Source organism: Bos indicus, chromosome 5, assembly GCF_029378745.1.
Source record: "Bos indicus isolate NIAB-ARS_2022 breed Sahiwal x Tharparkar chromosome 5, NIAB-ARS_B.indTharparkar_mat_pri_1.0, whole genome shotgun sequence".
Classification (NCBI taxonomy): Eukaryota; Metazoa; Chordata; class Mammalia; order Artiodactyla; family Bovidae; genus Bos; species Bos indicus.
The window spans coordinates 59,076,991-59,089,587 of NC_091764.1; positions in this window are offsets into that span (position 1 = coordinate 59,076,991).

Here is a 12,597-nt window from a genome sequence, read left to right on the forward strand (position 1 = left end):
TGTTGTTATTTAGTTGCTAAGTTGTGTTCAACTCATTTGCAACCCCATGCACTATAGCTCTCCAGGCTCCTCTGTCCAATGGGATTTCCCAGGCAAGAATACTAGAGTGGCTTACCATTTCCTTCTCTAGGGGATTTTCCAGACCCAGGGATTGAACCTGTGTATCCTGCTTGGCCGTGGATTCTTTACCACTGAACCACCAAGAAGACCATGCACTAAGTTACATTAAAAAAAAAAAAAAAATCCAATTTGAAAACTTTTCATCAAGCTAAAATCATCAAAAAAGTGTGATACTGGTATAACAGTCAACATACAGATCAAAGGAATAGAACAAAGAACTCTAAGGTAGAACCCCACATTTATGGTCAATTGATTTTTAACAGGAGTGACAAGATTATTCAAAGAAGTAACAGTTTTTGTAAGAAGCCATGTTCGGAAAACTAGATATGTACATGCAAAAGAAAACTTTATCTCTATCTCACCCCATATAAAAAGGCTATATATATATGGAGTTTCCCTGGTAGTCCACCGGTTAAAAGTCTGGCTTGCAATGCAGGGGACACAGGTTCCATCCCTGATCCAGGAGGATTTCATGTGCTGAGGGGCAACTAAGCCCATGCACCACAACTAATGAGGCTGTGCTTTAGAGCCAGCAGGCCACAACTACTGAGCCCAAGAGCTGTAAACACTGAAGCCCGTGTATCTAGAGCCTGTGCTCCACAACAACAGAAGCCACGACAATGAGAAGCCTGAGCACTCCAATGAAGAGTAGCCCCCACTCACTCAACTAGATAAATTCTGTATGCAGCAACAAAGATGCACTACAGACCAAAATAAATAAATAAGTAAATTTTAAAAAGAAGAACCTTTTTTTAGAAAAGACCATATATAAACTCAAAAGAAAAAAAAGATTATTATAGGCACTAAAAGTATACATTTCTTAGAAGAAACCATACATATAACTCCTTGTAACTTTGAATTAGGCAATGATTTCTTAAATATGACACCAAAAACACAAATAGCAAAAGAAAAAAATTAACATGGCTTTGCCAGGCGAGTGTATTCTCCACGGTTCTGTCTCATCACAACAAAGATTTGGAGTGACGGACATTAAAGCATTCAGCGTGTCACAGCTCTCGGGTCTTGAACAGACTGTGTTATAGCTCTCAGGTCTTGAACAGACAGTGTTATAGCTCTTAGACAAATCAGTGTTACAGCTCCATGTTACATCTCTGTTTTATTTAGATAACAGCAGGAAAACCCATCCTCGAGGTGTGAGGGCATGTCTACCCAAAGACGGGACGAGAAGAGCACCCCAGTGTTCAGGGGAGAGAGAGACCCCCCAGCCCTTTGGGTCCTCTTTTTATATGTTTTTTTCTCCCCCTAGGTCTGCCATATGTAAAGTGGGCTAGCGAGGAGTGTTTGTTCTACCTGAGGTCCTCACTCCGGTCCTCAGATCTTCCTTTGTTATATTTTCTCAGGCTTTTCCCTTCCTTGTCTTTTAGCCACCACCATTCTGGATTCCTGTTTCCTATTCTAACTACCTAACAGCTTCATCAGAATTAAAACTTTAGTGATAAAAGGGCACTGTGAAGAAACTGAAAATAGAACCCAAAGAAGGAAAAAAAATATTCACAAATCATGTATATAATAAGGTTTTGGTGCTTTTTTTAAGGGTCTTCTTGGTGGCTCAGATGGTAAAGAATGTGCCTGCAATGCAAGAGACCTGAGTTCAAACTTTTTTTTTTTTTTTAAGACTTATTGAATGCAAACTCTCTATCGAGGGAGGTTTTTAGGGCCTTGAAAACAATAAGTACTTACTCTTCTATTTTTCCATAGAAGAGCAGATGGATAATAGTGTTGCCTTAAAATGGTAAAATGAACCAGATAACAACTCAGTTAGAATTATTTCTTCAGGTACACATAGATAATAGTCTTACCATTAAATACATACCTTTGTGATTTTTTCATATGTATTTCTCTGATAGAATATTATATCCAGAATGGAAATCTGTACATTTTATGCAGATATTGTAGATTTTTTTTAAAAGTATCTGACAGTATATAACCATAATCCTTTCTTAAAAGTCATTATATTGATATATTTAAGTGAGTATGTAGAGGAAAGTGAAACTGTTAGTCACTGAGTCATGTACAGGGTCAAAGTTTATACAAATGCATTTGGTTGCAAAGAATTGAACATTACTATAACCCACTAGGCTCCTCTGTCCATGAGATTCTCCAGGCAAGAATATGGAGTGGGTTGCCATTTCCTTCTGCAAGGGATCTTCTTGACCCAGCTCCTGCATTGCATGTGGATTCTTTACCACTGAGCTACAGGGGGAACAGGAGAGAGCAGAGAGGAAATTCCAAGAAGATTCAATTCATTTTTAAAACAGCCTTTAATTTTTCTCAGAAATTCAAATTATTAACAGTTCATCTCAGTTTTTTCTAAAGATCTCTGGAGATACCTCACTGAGATTTGAATTCGTGGACACTATTGCATTTTAATCCTCAGATAATTCATGTAGCATAAATATTAGCCCTCTACCTCATCTTCTTGACTCCAACATTTGGACATCTATCTTCAATACAGTTAACAGAGTGATCCTTCTAAAATGAAAATCTGATTATATATGAACCACTGGCTTCCGAGTCACTTACAGTCTATGTTTCTATACTCCAGTTAAACTGATAATATATATTTAAGGATGAGAACATGGACTTTAAATTTAAATAAGCTAACGAGGTGGGTGATTCTTATTTGTTCCAAATATTTAGGACTACCAGATACAGAACAAGTACATTTTTGGACATAAAAGTTTCTTATGATTTGAAGTCTGTCTTTTTTCCCCTTGACTTGTTAAATACTGTCTCAGCTGAGGCAACATGTTCCCTCAAGTGCAACTACATTTCTTGACAGTTCAGTGTAAGCCAGATGCAGATTGTGCATTAGTTTATATAATGTATCATTTCATCCTCAAAATAACATTAAAATAAAATTATTGTTATTATATCTATTTCATAACTGGAGAAACTCAGCAACATAGGGTTTGAGAAACTTGATCAAGCTCATACAGATGTCTAAATTTAAGCCTTCAATGACTCTCCAAAAGAATAACACTTTGAGTTATCAGACTTGTGATATCAGCAAGTTGCTCTTAAAGTATCAATACTTCCCAGAGGCCCAGTGGTGCGTAAGTGCTAAGTCACATCAGTCATGTCTGACTCTTTGAGATGCTATGGACTATAGCCCATCAGGCTCCTCTGTCCATGGGATTCTCCAGGCATGAATACTGGAGTGGTTGTCCATGTCCTTCTCCAGGTGATCTTCCCGATGCAGGGATCAAACCCACGTCTCCTACATCTCCTTCGTTTGCAAGCAAATTCTTAACCACTAGCACCACCCAGGAAACTCCAGAACCCTGGTGGTAGGATATGTTATTAATAATATTTCCATCATTAAAATTTTCATATGATTAATATATGATTATAATAGTTTTTTAAAGTCAGAACCATGCATGTCTTGTAGAGAAAATGAAATTCAACATTTGTATTGACAACGTGAAGAAAGGACTCACTGTAACACAGGAAAATGCCAATTATCAACAGTGATAAGAAAGAAAAGTGCATTATGCTGAAACCCTTGGTTAAAATGTTTTAAGAAGTCTAAATGAAATTGAAGGACAGGTTAATTAAACTGTAAAATGTTAAAAAAAATTGCTTTTCTCCATATTTCATGATTAAAATTTTCCTCACTTATTGAAAAACATGTAAATATTTTGGAGTATATTTTTGAAGGCTTGTTCCACTTGCTGGTTCCTAGAGTGTAAATGAAAGGGTTTAATACAGGGCAACTGAAGTATAAATAACAGATATACCTTTGAACAGAGTCACCCTTTCCTTTGCAAATGGCTTCATGTAAGTAAAGATACAGCTACCATAAGTAGGGAGACTACAATCATATGGAAGAACATGTGGGAAAAGCTTTTGTTCTTTTCTGAGCAGATAGAATGCTTAGAATGGTCTTGATAATATACGTGTAGGAAAGCATCACTAACAATAATGTGACCATGAGTGTTCCAACAGCTGAGCCAAATGAAATCAATTCTAGGATATGAGTTGTCTGTGCAAGAAATCTGCAGCACAGGGGAAGTGCCACATACAAAATAATCAATTACTCTGGAAGCAGAGAATTCCAGTTTTATTACCAAGAGCACTGGTGGAAAAGTAACCAGAAATCCCACTGCCCATGAACTGAGTCCAAGTTGGTAGCACACTTTTTTGCTCATAATGATCAGGTAATGTAAGGCTTTGCAGATTGCTACATAATGATCAAAAGACATGGCAGCTAGTAGGTAAAATTCTGTAAGACCTAATAACAGAAAAAAGAATAGCTGAGATGCACAACCATTATAGGAAATGATTTTGTTTTTAGTCACGATGGATATCAGGAATCTGGGCATACAGGTTGTTGTTAATGAAACTTCCAGGAGGAAGAGATTTTGGAGGAAAAAATACCTGGGAGTCTTGAGCCGGGATCCAGCAATTTAAGAAAGATGATGGATAAGTTTCCCATCACACTCAACATGTAGTTTAGGAAGAGAAACATAAAAATCACAATTTGCAATTGTGGTTCATCAGTCAGTCCCAGGAGAATGAATTCTATCTCTCTTGACTGGTTCTTCATTTCAGATTTAAGATCATGGCATCTGGTCCCATCACATCATGGCAAATAGGTGGGGAAACAGTGGAAACAGTGTCAGACTTTGTTTTGGGGGGCTCCAAAATCACTGCAGATGGTGATTGCAGCCATGAAATTAAAAGACGCTTACTCTTGGAAGTTAAGTTATGACCAAACTAGATAGCATATTCAAAAGCAGAGACATTACTTTGCCAACAAAGGACCATCTAGTCAAGGCTATGGTTTTTCCAGTGGTCATGTATGGATGTGAGAGTTGACTGTGAAGAAAGCTGAGCGCTGAAGAATTGATGCTTTTGAACTGTGGCATTGGAGAAGACTCTTGAGAGTCCCTTGGACTGCAAGGAGATCCAACCAGTCCATTCTAAAGGAGCTCAGTCCTGGGTGTTCTTTGGAAGGAATGATGCTAAAGCTGAAACTCCAGTACTTTGGCCACTTCATGCAAAGGGTTGACTCATTAGAAAAGACTCTCATGCTGGGCAGGATTTGGGGGTCAAGAGGAGAAGGGGACGATAGAGGATGAGATGGCTGGATGGCATCATCAACTCGATGGACGTGAGTCTGAGTGAACTCCAGGAGTTGGTGATGGACAGTGAGGCCTGGCGTGCTGCGATTCATGGGGTCACAAAGAGTGAACATGACTGAGCGACTGAACTGAAGTGAATTGAAAAAGACTTAGGAAAACAATTCTTAAAGAAGCAGATGTAACAGTACTTTTTAAAAGATTGCAAAATAGAAAAAATATTCAGAAATGTAAATAAGTTTAATAGTTTGATCCAGTGTGCCAAGACATAAAAGTGAAAGTGAAGTCTCAGTTGTGTCCAACTCTCTGCGACCCTATGGACTGTAGCCTACCAGGCTTCTCCATCCTTGGGGTTTTCAGGCAAGAGTACCAGAGTGGGTTGCCTTTTCCTTCTCCAGGGGATCTTCCAAACCCAGGGTTCAAACCCAGGTATCCTACATTGCAGGCAGACTCTTTACCCTCTGAGCCACCAGGGAAGCCCCATATAGCTATTACTCAAAATGAATTTTCTATAAATGTTTCACAAATTAATAACAAATTTCTTATAGCGTGTTGACCATTACACCAGCTTCAATTGGGAATGTTTATTTGTAAAAAAATTCTTAGCTCATAAAAAGAATTTTTAAAGATATGGAATATATAGTAAATATAATAGTTAAATATTTTCCCTATCATGGAGATATTCTAACAAAACCCATTAATTATTTTGTCCCAATATGATGTTTTCTTATTTTTCTCTTCTATCATTTAACTTAATTTGGGGGGGAAGGGACTTCAACTGTACCAGTCTTCTTATAATCAGTTGTATTTAATCAGAAAGTATGGAAAATTATATCTACATAACAATGAAAAAAATATGAGACAGTTCAAGAGTCAGTGAAAATTATCTGACTAGTACTTGCAAAATGGTTTTCATTTATGGCTTAGATATATATTCCAAATTTTACATCACTTACCATATCCAGATTATTTTATTATAATTCTCCATACAGGAATATGATAGAAATGAGTCAAAAATAAATGATAAATATTCTCCTTCTTATATTATAAAATGTTTAATTATTTCAAGTGTAAATTTAATTTCAGTGCTTCTCTAATGAAGGATTCAAAAAAGAAATACAATCTGGGAATTATATGCATCTGCTAATGTTTTCCACTAGCAGTCATACACATAAAAATCAGAGAACATAGATGTTACAGATAATTGGAATCCTCTTTCATGCCAGATAAAATCAATTTTCCTGTTGTTTAGAAAATATATTTAAATAGAAAAAGTACTCTATAAAAATTCTAAATAAAAGTGTTATACTTTAACGGAAAAGATGTTTTAGGAAATTTCTCAAATGAAAGGAACCTAAAATTTGCAGCAAAGAATTATTGCTTCAAACTGTACACTAACAAAAACCACAGTTTTATAATTTCACTCATAAGAGGCCCAAGGGGATTCATTGAAATAAAAAGAGAAACAAAAAGGAAACACCTTCTGAAGAATGCTACCAGAAAGGATAAAATTTAATTGGTATGATTAAATTTTAAAAAAAGAAAAAGGAAAGGTTAAAAGAGAAGAAACAGAAAACAAAGGAAGAATGAAAGAAAACCACTGTGAGTTGCTTTAACTACAAAAATGAAGAGACTTTTCTCATAAGAGAATTATGATTTAAACTTAAAATATTTAATGCCAACAAGAATTTCAGATACTCAACTACCACAGGACGATATGACCAAATCTACTGGTGAGAAAGTTTACCCCAAACATGAACTTCTCTCCTGTTTTTGTTAGGCAATATGTTAGAATTTCAATAACTTGATTGTGACCCACCCCCATCCCCCCAAATTTGGGGACAGTACTTAAATGATTTCCTATTTACTTTATTTTTAAAAAATATAAAACATAAAGAAAAATACACAACAAATATACAATAGGATCTTTTATTCCCAAGCCACTGATGCTCCATTTGCTACTTAATATGGTTATGTGGATTTACAACAACAAAAAATAATATTTTACTGGGTGAACATGATAAAACCATTATTACCAGAATGTAAGCAATGGTACATTATTAACTTCAAATTCTCCAATATTATTCAAACATCACCAATTGTCTAAAAATTTCCCAGTATAGAAAAAAGAATACAGTTTAATATGGCATGTTTCATTTGATTCTCATAGTATTTTAGTTTCCTTTTATTAATATTTGGAATAGTTCTCTAATTTTTCCTTCACTTTTGAGAATGTTGATTGAAATTATTTTCCAGTATTTATATATTATGTCCCTTGATTTTGGCTGAAGCTTCCTCAGTAATTATGTTTAATTTATTGATCTTTGGCTGGACTACCACAGCAGTGATGATGACTTTCTCATCAAGTCCTATCAGATATGCTATTTCATAATGGATGTAAATGGGCTGGCTCTTTTTTCCTCTCTCCCTCTTTTTGAATAACTAGGATGTTCAGAAGTAAATGCATTTTCTGTGAAGATTAGAAAGTGTGCATGATCAGGGAAAGGCACAGTCTCAGAAGAGGACTGAAACCTTAAGTTTATACTCAGGCTGACAATTGGCACAGAGGACGCCTACCATAATCAAAACAAGAAAGTAAACTAGAAAACAATAACAAAAAATGGCAGCCCTTGGCAAGAGGAAGAATCTGAATCCCAGAGTTAGCACACTATTGAATTTAAATGGCCAGTGATCCTCAAACACAAAATGTAGGAGAAACAGGAAACATATGGTCCATTCAAAAGAAATCAAAAGAAATTGGGCTGAAAAAGGCTTAATGGAAGATCTAATTATAGAATTTAAAACTACAATAGCTAAACTGTTAACAAATCTATTACTCTTATAGAAATAAAAACAACAACAACAACAACAAAAACTTGTTTTATTCTTTTGTGTGTGCTAAGTCGTTTCAGTCATGTCCAACTCTTTGCAACCCCATGGGCTGTAGCTTGCCGGGCTCCTCTGTCCATGGGGATTCTTCAGACAAGAATAGTGGAGTGTATTGCCACACCCTCCTCCAGGCAATCTTCCCAACATAGGCATCGAGCCTGTCTCTTATGTCTCGTGCACTGGCAGGCGTGTTCGTCACCACTAGAGCCACTTGGGAAGTAAATGATAAATACGGAGTATTGCATCCAAGTTCAAAAGTATATAATTGTATTAAAAGTACATGAAATATTTACAGAATTGAATGTCAGCTTAGCCTAAAGGAAATTCCAAAGCATTCCACAGTATTAAATTCTTGGAAATATGATTTCTAATTATAATGGAATTAAGTAAGAATCAGTGACAGACAGAAGACTAGAAAGTCACCAAATGTTTGAAAATTAAGTAACACACTTCTACATTGTCAGTTGGTCACAAGAAGAATCAGTAAGGACTTAGAGAAAATTTTGAACTACTTGGAAAGGAAATATATCATATAAAAATTTGTTAAATACACAAATTTTAGTTAAATACACATTATGAAAAACTGGCATAATCAAATATATGCTTTAGAAGAGACAAAAACTAAATATTAATCATATACTTATTTCAGTGATGTTCAGTATGGTAGCCACTAGCCACCTACAGCTTTAAGTACTTGAAAGGTAACCATTATGAATTTAATGTTCATTATTTTAAATTTAAAGGTATATACCCATATACGGCTATCAGTTCAATTCAGTTCAGTCGCTCAGTCGTGTCCGACTCTTTGTGACCCCATGAATTGCAGTACCACAGGCGTCCCTGTCCATCACCAACTCCAAGAGATCACTCAAACTCATGACCATGGAGTCAGTGATGCTATTCAGCCATCTCATCCTCCATCATCCCCTTCTCCTCCTGCCCCCAATCCCTCCCAGCATCAGAGTCTTTTCCAACGAGTCAACTCTTCGCATGAGGTGGCCAAAGTCCTGGAGTTTCAGCTTTAGCATCATTCCTTCCAAAGAAATCCCAGGGCTGATATCCTTCAGAATGGACTGGTTGGATCTCCTTGCAGTCCAAGGGACTCTCAAGAGTCTTCTCCAACACCACAGTTCAAAAGCATCGATTCTTCAGTGCTCAGCTTTCTTCACAGTCCAACTCTCACATCCATACATGACCACTGGAAAAAGCATAGCCTTGAAGAGATGGACCTTTGTTGGCAAAGTAATGTTTCTGCTTTTGAATATGCTATCTATGTTGGTCATAACTTTCCTTCCAAGGAGACAGTTCAGTTTAGTCACTCAGTCATATCCAACTCTCTGCCACCCCATGAATCGCAGCACGCCAGGCCTCCCTGTCCATCACCAACTCCCGGAGTTCACTCAGACTCACATCCATTGAGTCAGTGATGCCATCCAGCCATCTCATCCTCTGTCGTCCCCTTCTCCTCCTGCCTCCAATCCCTCCCAGCATCAGAGTCCATTCCAATGAGTCAACAGTTCTCATGAGGTGGCCAAAGTACTGGAGTTTCACCTTTAGCATCATTACTTCCAAAGAAATACCAGGGCTGATCTCCTTCTGAATGGACTGGGTGGATTTCCTTGCAGTCCAAGGGACTCTCAAGAGTCTTCTCCAACACCACAGTTCAAAAGCATCAATTCTTCGGCACTCAGCTTTTTTCACAGTCCAACTCTCGCATCCATTCATGACCACTAGAAAAATCATAGCCTTGAAGAGATGGACCTTTGTTGGCAAAGTAATGTCTCTGCTTTTCAATATGCTATTTAGATTGGTTATAACTTTTTTTCCAAGGAGTAAATGTCTTTTAATTTCATGGCTGCAATCACCATCTGCAGTGATTTTCGACCCCAGAAAAATAAAGTCTGACACTGTTTCCACTGTTTTCCCATCTATTTGCCATGAAGTGATGGGACCAGATGCCATGATCTTCGTTTTCTGAATGTTGAGCTTTAGGCCAACTTTTGACTCTCCTCTTTCACTTTCATCAAGAGGCTTTTTAGTTCTTCTTCACTTTCTGCCATAAGAGTGGTGTCATCTGCATATCTGAGGTTATTTATATTTCTCCCGGCAATCTTGATTCCAGCTTGTGTTTCTTCTAGCCCAGCATTTCTCATGATGTACTCTGCATATAAGTTAAATAAGCAGGGTGACAATATAAAGCCTTGACGTACTCCTTTTCCTATTTGGAACCAGTCTGTTGTTCCATGTCCAGTTCTAACTGTTGCTTCCTGACCTGTATATAGGTTTCTCAAGAGGCAGGTCAGGTGGTCCGGTACTCTAATCTCTTTCAGAATTTTCCACAGTTTATTGTGATCCACACAGTCAAAGGCTTTGGCATAGTCAAGAAAGCAGAAATAGATGTTTTTCTGGAACTCTCTTGCTTTTTCCATGATCCAGCAGATGTTTGCAATTTGATCTCTGGTTCCTCTGCCTTTTCTAAAAACTGCTTGAGCATCTGGAAGTTCACAGTTCATGCATTGCTGAAGCCTGGCTTGGAGAATTCTGAGCATTACTCTACTGGCCTGTGAATGAGTGCAATTGTGCGGTAGTTTGAGCATTTTTTTGGCATTGCCTTTCTTTGGGATTGAAATGAAAACTGACCTTTTCCAGTCCTGTGGTCACTGCTGAGTTTACCAAATTTGCTGGCATATTGAGTGCAGCACTTTCACAGCATCATCTTTCAGGATTTGAAATAGCTCAACTGGAATTCCATCACCTCCACTAGCTTTATTCATAGTGATGCTTTCTAAGGCCCACTTGACTTCATATTCCAGAAGGTCTGGCTCTAGGTGAGTGATCACACCGTCATGATTATCTTGGTCATGAAGATCTTTTTTATACAGTTCTTCTGTTTATTCTTGCCATCTCTTCTTAATATCTTCTGCTTCTATTAGGTCCATACCATTTCTGCTCTTTATCAAGCCCATCTTTGCATGAGATGTTCCCTTGGTATCTCTAACTTTCTTGAAGAGATCTCTAGTCTTTCCCCTTCTGTTGTTTTCCTCCTTTTCTTTGCATGATCGCTGTGGAAGTCTTTCTTATCTCTCCTTGCTATTCTTTGGAACTCTGCATTCAGATGCTTATATCTTTCCTTTTCTCCTTTGCTTTTCGCTTCTCTTCTTTTCACAGACTTTTGTAAGACCTCCTCAGACAGCCATTTTGCTTTTTTGCATTTCTTTTCCATGGGGAAGGTCTTGATCCCTGTCTCCTGTACAGTGTCATGAACCTCCATCGATAGTTCATCAGGCACTCTGTCTATGAGATCTAGTCCCTTAATTCTATTTCTCACTTCCACTTGTATAATCATAAGGGATTTGATTTAGGCTATAATTATTGGATAGTGTGGATCTATGTAATCTTCAGTTCAGTTCAGTTCAGTTCAGTCACTCAGTCGTGTCCGACTCTTTGTGACCCCATGAATCGCAGCATACCAGGCCTCCCTGTGCATCACCAACTCCTGGAGTTTACTGAAACTCACGTCCGTCAAGTCAGTGATGCCATCCAGCCATCTCATCCTCTGTCGTCTCCTTCTCCTCCTGACCCAATCCCTCCCAGCATCAGAGTCTTTTCCAATGAGTCAATTCTTCACATGAGGTGGCCAAAGTACTGGAGTTTCAGCTTTAGCATCGTTCCTTCCAAAGAAATCCCAGGGCTGATCTTAAAATGGTCTGGTTGGAACTCCTTTCAGTCTAAGGGACTCTCAAGAGTCTTCTCCAACACCACAGTGCAAAAGCATCAATTCTTCAGTGCTCAGCTTTCTTCACAGTCCAACTCTCATATCCATACATGACCATTGGAAAAACCATAGCCTTGATTAGACAGACCTTTCTTGGCAAAGTAATGTCTCTGCTTTTCAATATGCTACCTAGGTTGGTCATAACTTTTCTTCCAAGGAGTAAGCGTCTTTTAATTTCATGGCTGCAGTCACCATCTGCAGTGATTTTGGAGCCCCCCAAAAATAAAGTCTGACACTGTTTCCACTGTTTCCCCATCTATTTGCCATGAAGTGATGGGACTAGATGCCATGATCTTAGTTTTCTGAATATTGAGCTTAAGTCAATTTTTTTCTCTCCTCTTTCACTTTCATCCAGAGGCTTTTTAATTCCTCTTCACTTTCTGCCATAAGTGTGGTGTCATCTCCATATCTGAGGTTATTGATATTTCTCCTGGCAATCTTGATTCTAGCTTTTGCTTCTTCCAGCCCAACGTTTCTCATGATGTTCTCTGCCTATAAGTTAAATAAGCAGGGTATGATATACAGCCTTGATGTACTCCTTTTCCTATTTGGAACCAGTCTGTTTTTCCATGTCCAGTTCTAACTGTTGCATATGTAATCTTACCAGTAGTCTAAAAAAAAAAAGCAGCTACCTCCAGACAGATTATTGAGAAATAATTTAACCTGAAAATAAATTGAAGTTTTGGGGGGATACAGTTAGTGAATATT